Source organism: Hordeum vulgare, chromosome 7H (assembly GCF_904849725.1).
Source record: "Hordeum vulgare subsp. vulgare chromosome 7H, MorexV3_pseudomolecules_assembly, whole genome shotgun sequence".
Lineage (NCBI taxonomy): Eukaryota > Viridiplantae > Streptophyta > Magnoliopsida > Poales > Poaceae > Hordeum > Hordeum vulgare.
In genome coordinates, this window is record NC_058524.1 from 305,778,596 (window position 1) to 305,788,183 (window position 9,588).

The window sequence follows — 9,588 nt, forward strand, 5'->3', positions numbered from 1 at the left end:
GGGTCGGGGGTCGGGGGTCGAGGGTCAGTGGCGTCGGGCGTCGGGGGTCGGGGGTCAACTCTCTTTAGCAAGTGGCTGTTATTAATATGTACACTTCAAACTAATTCACACTTTCGTAAAAAAAATACACGTCAAAGAAAAGATCGCTGGCTAACACAAATACTAGATTGCATGGTGCACGCTCCTTTTTTCTCGGAGGTTGGCGCAATACCTACCGTGAGAAACATGGTTTTTTTAAATAAAAAAAATATTAAGCTTCTGGTCAAGTTATCTTTTTCTGTTCCTTTCATACATAGATCCATGGTTTCTTCTTTTTTCCCAAGGTAACCCCAGGACCCCATCTCACCTTCCTCAAGCGGTCAAGCGCGTATCCAATTCATTGCCCCCTCGGGTTGGTGGAGAAGTGGAGGCCCTGCACACTGGATGCTTACTTTTAGTATTATTGCATCAATAAACTCGTGGTCGTATAGTATTTCTGTAATTTCCATGCCTTACTAGTTTTCTGATTTCAGTTCAGGTGTTAGATTTGTCCTGTGGTGTTCTAAACATGAAGTGTGCAGATCTGTCGATGAAGAGAAGAAGAATTTAGTTAAAGGGGTCAAGAAGATCAAGGTGGTTTTCCTCCCTCTTTTAACCGTTGTTCTTGCATTTTGATGCTACAATTTGTAAGGATGTGTGTGCAGTTATAAGACCTATGCTGCAAGGTACATAATTTATAGTTACTGAAACTGGATAAAAGAGATTTGTAATAGTGTGTGCGAGGTTGCAGGTACAGGTAACCATGGACAAAATTTTAGGAGATGCCAAGGTGAGCATCCTCTCTGTTCCATGCACTCTTGATCTCTCTAAAGATTTGTGTAGCCTAAATGCCTCTTTAGCATGTAAGCAGGCCCAACCTAATGCACAACATCAGCCCGATGAATGAACAATTGATTTGTTTTTGTTGCCATATAAACCATTGATTGGTGTACATGAGCCATTCTAATTGGTGATCTATGTGTGTTTTTTTTGGTTGTATAATAATAAGTCAAGTGGATGGCTGATGCTCCTTGTAGTTTAGCGGTACATGGTAGATCTTTCTACTTTCTACTTTCTTATACTTCAACCATAATTCAGTTCATGACACCAAGTTGCAGATGTACCAAAGTGCATATATTAAAATATTTTAGAACAAAACAATTAGATGCTTTTAGTTTCGAGTGCATGGATGCTTTGGTCAATGGGTTAGAAATGCATTTGCCATGTAGCTATGTTAACATGTTTTATAGAGGGACCAGAATGGTCTTCGGGCCCTTCCAAACTGAAGGGAGCACCCATGTATCACATTTGAAAAATCATACATATGTAGGAGCTCAGCACTCTAACGACCTAAATTTCTCCCCAACATATGTCTTTTTGTTTTGTCTAGAATTTCAGGTCTCCTCTGGTTTTTGTTGACAAGGTTTGATCTTTATTTCCATGTTGTGCAAATGATTATTGCTGAAGCCGAGCCAATCGAGATCTGAGAGCCTCCTCCATCTTCCCCTCCTCACCAAGGAGGTTAGAGTGATCTAGGATCTTTGTCCTAAATTTCGAGGTCCTCCCTTGGCCCCTCCTCTACTTGGCCCCTCCTCTATCTTGTTTCTCCTCTATAAAAAGTATGGAAACTACCACGAGATAATTGCTGCCTGCTGCCCTTCGCTACTAAATATCACAAAGAAGTATACTTCCCAGTTCCCACCGCCATATATCTAACTATCATGCTTCTGCTCACTGAATCATCCAGCCAATGTAAATGTGGGGTGAGGCGCTGCGCCGGTTTACCTTGGGAGAGGGAGCACCAGCAGGTGGAGTCGACGGCGGGGGAGGCCTGGGGGAGGGGGCCGTCGCGGGGGAGGCTCCGGTGGGCGGGGGAGGCGCCGGTGGGCGGGGGAGGCTCCGGTGGGCGGGGGAGGCTCCGGTGGGCGGGGGAGGCTCCGGTGGGCGGGGGAGGCGCCGGTGGGCGGGGGAGGCTCCGGCGGGGGAGGCGCCGGTGGGCGGGGGAGGCTCCGGTGGGCGGGGGAGGCTCCGGTGGGCGGGGGAGGCGCCGGCGGGGGAGGCGCCGGTGGGTGGGGGAGGCGCCGGCGGCTGGGCGGGGAAGCAAAACTTCGATGCGGGAGGGAGTGGGCGGGAGGGAGGGCGACGGGAGTTTGGGTTCGATCGAGCCGTTTAGTGGGGGAGGCATCGCGCGGGCCAGCCGTTTGGGACGCCGTCCCCTTTGCCGTCCGCTGTATTCCCAGGCAGACGGCAAAGGGGTTTTTTGGCGGACGGCAAAGAACGGCACATGGCAAACGCAATGCCTACACCCGCGATTTTTCTTTGCCGTCTGCATGGGTCATCTTTGCCGTCAGCCCAGTCTTTGCCATCAGCTTGGTCCATCTTTGCCGTCCGCTAGCGGACGGCAAAGAAGTGACCCATGGCAAAGCACTTCTTTGCCATCTGTCAGCTCTTTGCCATCTAGTTTTTTGTAGCTGACGACAAAGAGCTTCTTTGCCATCAGTCAGCGGACGGCAAAGAGCCGGCAGACGGCAAATTCTCTGATTCCAGTAGTGTGAGCTCATTCCTATTCTTCAACTTCGATTGCATTTTCTTGTTTTCATTGTTCAGATCCATAACCTTATTCTCCATCCTACTAGATTTGATCCAACTACATTCAAGGCCACCACGGAGCTCCTCAAAAGCTTGACCCACTAGCTCAGTGGGAGGGGGGGTCAATCCAAACAACCCAATCACACTCATCAGGAAGTTGTTAAATCAGAGTTCACATAATTAGGTGAAATTCATAACTTTGCAATAAATCGATGAAAACAGAGTACCAAATGATGTTTTGAGGAATTACATCGAGTGGGCAACCCAAAAACCTTCTTCCCGTGCTTGCTCCACCCCGAGAAACACGGCGAGCAGGAATTAGCCCATGCCCCGGGCAACGGTGATTCGAGTGCTCATCAAGGCCGTAGAAACTTGGACTGGGAACGAAAAACTCGGATTGGAACTGCACAATCCCGCAGCCATCCACCTACGAGCGAGAAAGGCGCATATTACGGCCCATCCCGCGAAACCCTAGATGACAAATCCCCAAATCCTATGTCAACCGAAAATCCAAATCGCTTACCTCACTGTTTGCGGAGGCGCTTGTAGACGACATTGCGGACTTACACATGGACTTGTCCCAGCGGTGAAAACGGGGACGGGCCGTGACAGACCGGTAAATCTAGACAAATCTAGGGAAAAATGGAGCTCCGAGGTCGAGCTTCGAGAAGAAGAAGCTTAACTAGTATGGCTCGGGCATTTCATCGAACACCTCATGTGCATAGGAGGTGAGCTAGAGCACCCAAATGCCCTCCCCTCGCCGGCCAGAAAAAACAGAGTGCTCTACCGCGGCGATGGGTATATATAGGAAAATTATTTGTCCCGGTTCATGTCATAAACCGGGGCTAAAGCCCCCCTTCTAAACCGGTTCAAGGCACGAACCATTACCAATGGATGTGGGCCAGGAGCGCGGCCCATTGGTCCCAGTTCATTCCTAGAACCGTGACAAATGGGTCCAGACGAACCGGGACCAATGCCCACGAGGCCCCGGCCGGCCCCCTGGGGTCATGAAGCAGGACAAATGCCCCCCATGGGTCTCAGTTCATGAAGAACCGGGACTAATGGGCTGGCCAGGCCCGAACCAAAGCCCTGTTTTCTACAAGTGATATATCTGGCACACAAATAGTTCATTATCATAGGATTTAGTGAAAAGAGTTGGATCGAATGAACCAGGTTTGAAGCCTTTCTTCATGAGGAATTCCTTCAATGTATCGTACCACGCCCGAGGAGCTTGCTTGAGACCATAGAGCACCATTTTGAGTCTGAAGACTTTGTGTGGATTCTTTGGATCCTCAAAACCTGGGGGCTGAGCAACATATACTTCTTCTTCAAGCTTACCATTGAGGAATGCACTTTTCACATCCATTTGATATAAGATAATGTTATGATGATTAGCATAAGCAAGTAGTATTCGAATAGCTTCAAGTCTAGCAACAAGTGCAAAAGATTCATCGAAATCAATTCCTTCAACCTGTGTGTAGCCTTGGGCTACAAGTCGTGCCTTATTCCTCACCACTTGACCATCCTCATCTTTATTGTTTCGGGAAATCCACTTGGTGCCGATGATATTGTGCTTGCGAGGATCTGGTCGTTTGACGAGCTCCCATACGTCATTCAGCTTGAATTGAAGAAGTTTGTCTTGCATGGCTTGGATCCACTCCAGTTCCATGAAAGCCTCATCAACTTTTGAAGGTTCTGTGATAGACACAAAGGAAAAATGCCCACAAAAGTTAACTAAATGTGATGCTTTTGAGCGAGTGAGAGGACCTGGCGCGTTGATGTCATCGAGGATTTTGTTAAGTTCTACTTCATTTGCAATCCTCGAGTGAGCTGGTTGAGGATTTCGTCTGGGCTGAGGAATTGGTTCTGGAGAAATTTCCTCAGGTGCATCTTCTTGATTTTCATCAGTGCTGGGAATGATTTCTTCATTAATTTCCTTAGTGGGAACAATGTCTTCAGTAGCTTTGAGCTTTATTGCTTCCTCAGGAGACAGCTTATCTGGATCGGGAGGCAATTGCTCTCTTTGCGAGCCATTAGTTTCATTGAAGCGCACATCTATAGTTTCAACAACCTTGTTGTGACAGGTGTTGAAGACTCTGTAGGTGTGCAAGTCCTTTCCATAACCGGGCATAAAACACTCATGTCCCTTAGGTGCAAACTTTGGTCTATGGTGAGGATCTCTAATCCAGCATTTTGCACCGAATACTTTGAAATAACTTACATTGGGTTTCTTGTCAGTGAGGAGTTCATATGAGGTTTTCTTGAGGAATTTGTGAAGATATACCCTGTTGATGATATGGCAGGCAGTGTTGATTGCTTCAGGCCAGAAGCGACGAGGAGTCTGATATTCTTCAAGCATATTTCTTGACATCTCAACCAGAGTCCTGTTCTTTCTTTCGATGCCACCATTCTTTTGAGGAGTATAAGGAGAAGACAATTCATGAGTAATACCAAGTTCATCAAGATAATTATCAAGACCAGTGTTTTTGAACTCTGTTCCATCATCACTCCTGATATGTTTGATCTTGACGCAGAAGTTCGTCGAGGCTGAAAGTGCGTTATATCGACTAGAGGGGGGTGAATAGGAGATTTTTAAAATTTCATCACTGAGGATATTCCTTTTGAGGAGATTCCTCACTGATGACTAACTTACAATGGAAACAGTAAAGGATCAGAAGTGCACAGTTTCACAACAACAGTTTTTCAGAGTGAGGAATGTGAAAATAGATTGCACAGTGAGCAGGCACGCAGAAAACAGATGAGGATTAACTAGCGTGAAGAATTTGGGGTTGAGGAATTTCAGAGAAAGTCTTCAGCAAATTCTTCAAACAGTAGCAGTGAAAGTCATCAACACATAATCTGAGGAAAGTAAGGAGTTCAGGAATTAGAACCCGTTTCACAGCGAAGACAGTAGTTGATGACCCAGTTCCAACTGTTGTGACAGTCGTACATCTGGTTTGGAGCGGCTTGGTATTCAAACCAAAGGACACACAGTCCTGGGACACACTGTCCCTACCGTGTTCTCCTCGGGCTAAGAACACACAATCCTCGCCCAACACTCGTGGTATGTCTTCAGGGCAGACTTCCAAACCCTCACAAACTTGGTCACCCGGCGATCCACAATTGACTGCTAGAAAGCTCTAGACCATGACGCCTAACCGTCTGGAGGATGCATAGTCCTCAAAGGTAAAAGGCTTCAGTCCTACACAGGAACAACTTCTTCAGTGATGCTCAATCACTAGGTTTGGTTTGTGGTTTCGGTGTATGGGGTATTTCCTCACTGATGAATTACTCTCGAAGACTCTGAGGAATTGGGTTGCTCTTATGACAAGTGTCAGTTTCTAACGGAGCAGCCAACCAGCTAATGGTTGTGGGGGCGGTTATCTATAGCCTGGGAGCATCCCGACATGATTTGACACTAATGCCCTTAAATAATATGACCGTTGGAGTGGATAAGACCAATGACTTAGCGTGGCTATCGAAATGGTCGGAACCCTCAACTGTGAGAGTCCTCATGTCACTCGTATTCCTCACATGAGGCTTTTGGTAGGATTAGGTTTGAGTTGAGCATCATGAGGAAATTCATTCCAACGCGTAACTTCGACCCCCTTTAACAGTACGGTGTTCCTATTACTCAAATGCGAAGAAAATAAAACAGAAAGAGTAAATCTTCATGTTTCAAAGTCTTCAAAGTGATTTTCTTCAGGACACACCGAATTCCTCAATTTTAGTATCTTCATGTGGAATATCAATTTCATCGCAGATTCCTCGCGATTCATTCTTCAGCTTCAGACCAATTTCTTCAACCGAAGATATATATTTTTAGGGGTCGATATTCATCAAATATCTCAAACTCCTCAATGACTTATAGATCCTGTGTACACTCATAAACACATTAGATACTTAACCTATAAGTCTTCAAACCACCAAAATCACTAAGGGGCACTAGATGCACTTACAATCTCCCCCTTTTTGATGGTTGATGACAATTAGGTTAAGTCTTCAACAGGGATCAAAAATATGAAGTGTAAATACTCATTTGAGGAATTTGAAATCAAGATTCAGAGAGACTCCCCCTGAAGATGTGCATATCGTGAGGATTTTGCTTTTCACAGCAAATGCACATTGATGATTTATACCATGGAGATCTCCCCCTAAGTCTTGTAAATCATGCATACATGTAACATATCGTATGAAGAATGTGAAAATGCATGATGACAAATGGTATCTGACGAATTCCAGCATGCGTGCATTAAAACTTGAGGAATAAGCACGCGAAGAAAAGCGTTCAAAAGCGTCAGAGTACCATCGGGCTTAAGTTAGAACTCATTACATAAAAACTTCAGAAGAGCCAAGAGTTTGTAACTTAAGTATAGTTCATAAGCCCCAAAAATATCCCGTTTGAAGACTAAGTCTCTAGTTTCTCCCCCTTTGTCATCAACTGACAAAAAGGGACAAACTAAAGACTAACGCCCATGAAGACTTCACTTCTTGGTGGTTGAGGAAGAGTCGTGATGCTTCTTGGGAGTAGTCTTCTTCCTTGGACCGGTAGGAGTGTCGAGCTATTCTTCATCAGTTTCAGGAGTGCGGAATGAAGAAAAGGAACTGTCTTCAAGGTCTGGAACTGGAATGGGCCTGAACTTCTTCTTGGGAGGCCACGACGAGTCAAAGTCTCGCTCAAAGTCCATTTCTTCAAGCTCTGTCTGAGTCTTCAGATGTGCAAGTGTAGCCCAGGTGCGATCAAAAACCTCATGCAGATAGTGATGGTTGAGCTTCACAGAGTTCTGTGCTTTAGTGAGGGTTTTCACAATGGCGCGAAACTGGCGTTTGACCCACTTGTTATTGCGATCCACCTTCTAGTGAAGACTAAGGAGGAGCTCTCTTGTATTCATCATGCGAGGAGGAGCGGGGCTTGCCGGACGAGTCTCAGTATCATCCCATGAAGAATAAGCTTTTGGCTCTCTGAACTGGCCATCAAGGGGCCTACTGCCTTCTTCAATCACTGATTTGCCTTTTCCTTCAATGGGCTCGAAAGTCTTCTTGTTGACCCAGATAGGAGGCATATAACCAACATGGTTTTGGCACTCATCGTGAAAGTTGATGCCTGTCCTTGTCCTGATGAATCTCATGATCCATGGGGCATATATCTTGTGATCAAATGGACACATAGCATTGTCGGCCAAAGTCCTCAAGAAGAAATCATGGATGTTGATAGGAATACCATGGATGATGTTGAAGAGGATATTCTTCATGAGGCCTACGACATCTTATTCATCGTCATGGCCTTTGATCGGAGCGAGCACACTGCAGAGGATTCTGTAGACAGACCTGGGTGTATACTTGAGCTCATGGACGAGGAATGTTTTTCTCGGTAATTTTCCTTTAGCCAAAGGCTTCATGAGGACTTCCATCATCCCATTGGGCATCTCACGCTCACCATAAATCTTCACAGCCTCCTCTGAGGGAATTGGTACTGGCAGTTCATGGAGGAGTTCAGTAGCATGAGCATTGTAGTGAGTGTTTTGTGTCATCCAGTCAAACACCCAAGTGTTAATGTCTTCAGGTTTGCCAGAGATGTGAAGAGTGGCATAGAACTGAAGAATGAGCTCATTGTTCCACTCAGAGATGTCGGAGCACATTGGCAGCAAACCCGCATCATGAAGTACATTGAGGACTGGCTCTAGGCACGGTATAGCTTCAAGTTCAACGTGAGGAATATGCCTGTGCTGGAATATCTTGATTCTTCCACACAGCACAGAGGCATAGTAATTCATCTATGTCCCAGTCCAAAACTTCAGATGCCTCATTTGAGGCTTGTCATAGGGGTTCTAGCACACTGCAGAGAATGCGATAGACAGACCGTGGTGTGTACTTTAGCTCATGGACGAGGAATGTGGTTCTTGAGGGTTTTCCTGCAGCCAAAGGATTCATGAGGACTTCCATCATTCCATTTGGCAGCTCACGCTCACCATAAATCCCCTCTCGTAGATGGACATCACCATGATAGGTCTTCGTGCGCGTAGGAAATTTTTGTTTCCCATCCGACGTTCCCCAACAGTTCTCTGAGGAGTTCAGACGCTGGAGCCTTGTAGTGAGTATTTTGGGTCATCCAGTCGAACACCCAAGTGTTGATGTCATCAGCATTGCCCGAAATGTGCAGAGTTGAATAGAACTGAAGAATTAGCTCACTATTCCAATCTGATATGTCAGAGCACATAGGGAGCAAACCTGCATCATGTAGGACACTGAGGACTGGTTCCATGCAGGGAATTTCTTCAAGGTCAGCATGAGGAATGTGCATGTGCTGGAATATTTTGTTGCGGCCACAGAGCACAGAAGCATAGTAGTTCATCTGCGTCCTTGTCCAAAACTTCAGATGCCTCATTTGAGGCTTGTCATAAGGATTCTCTCCAATGAAATACATACGTTCCTCAAAGAAATTCTCTTTCTGAAACTTGGGCCTCTTCGAGAATGGCAGGCGCTGAACTGGATTGAGATTGTGCTGAGGAATGGGAGGGGAAACAACCATGGCAGATTCTGGGTTGAGGACAATGAATTCATTATCAGGGGCGGGAACATTTTCTTCAGCAGTTTCCTCAGGATGAGGAATTTCTTGTTCTAGCTGAGCATCAGGCTGAGGAATTTCTTCATCCTTCTCAACTTGAGGAGTTTGATCAGCTTGTTCAGTGGGAGGAGCCTGCTCAGACTGGACATTTTCTTCAGCTTGATTTTCATCAGCTGACTTGGTGGCAGAAGCAGATTCATCAGCTGCTGCAGCTGAGGCTTCAGTAGTCTTTTTCTGAGGAATATGAGGTTGAGGACTATCATCAATCTGTATTTCCTCATCAGTATGCTCCTCAGAGGCAGCATCCTTCATTTCCTCATCTGCCCTCGTAGTGTGGTCACCAACGACGACCATTTCAAATGAGGGTGCAACATTAAGAGGCACCGGGTCCAGTGGGGCAGATTCTTCAATTTCCT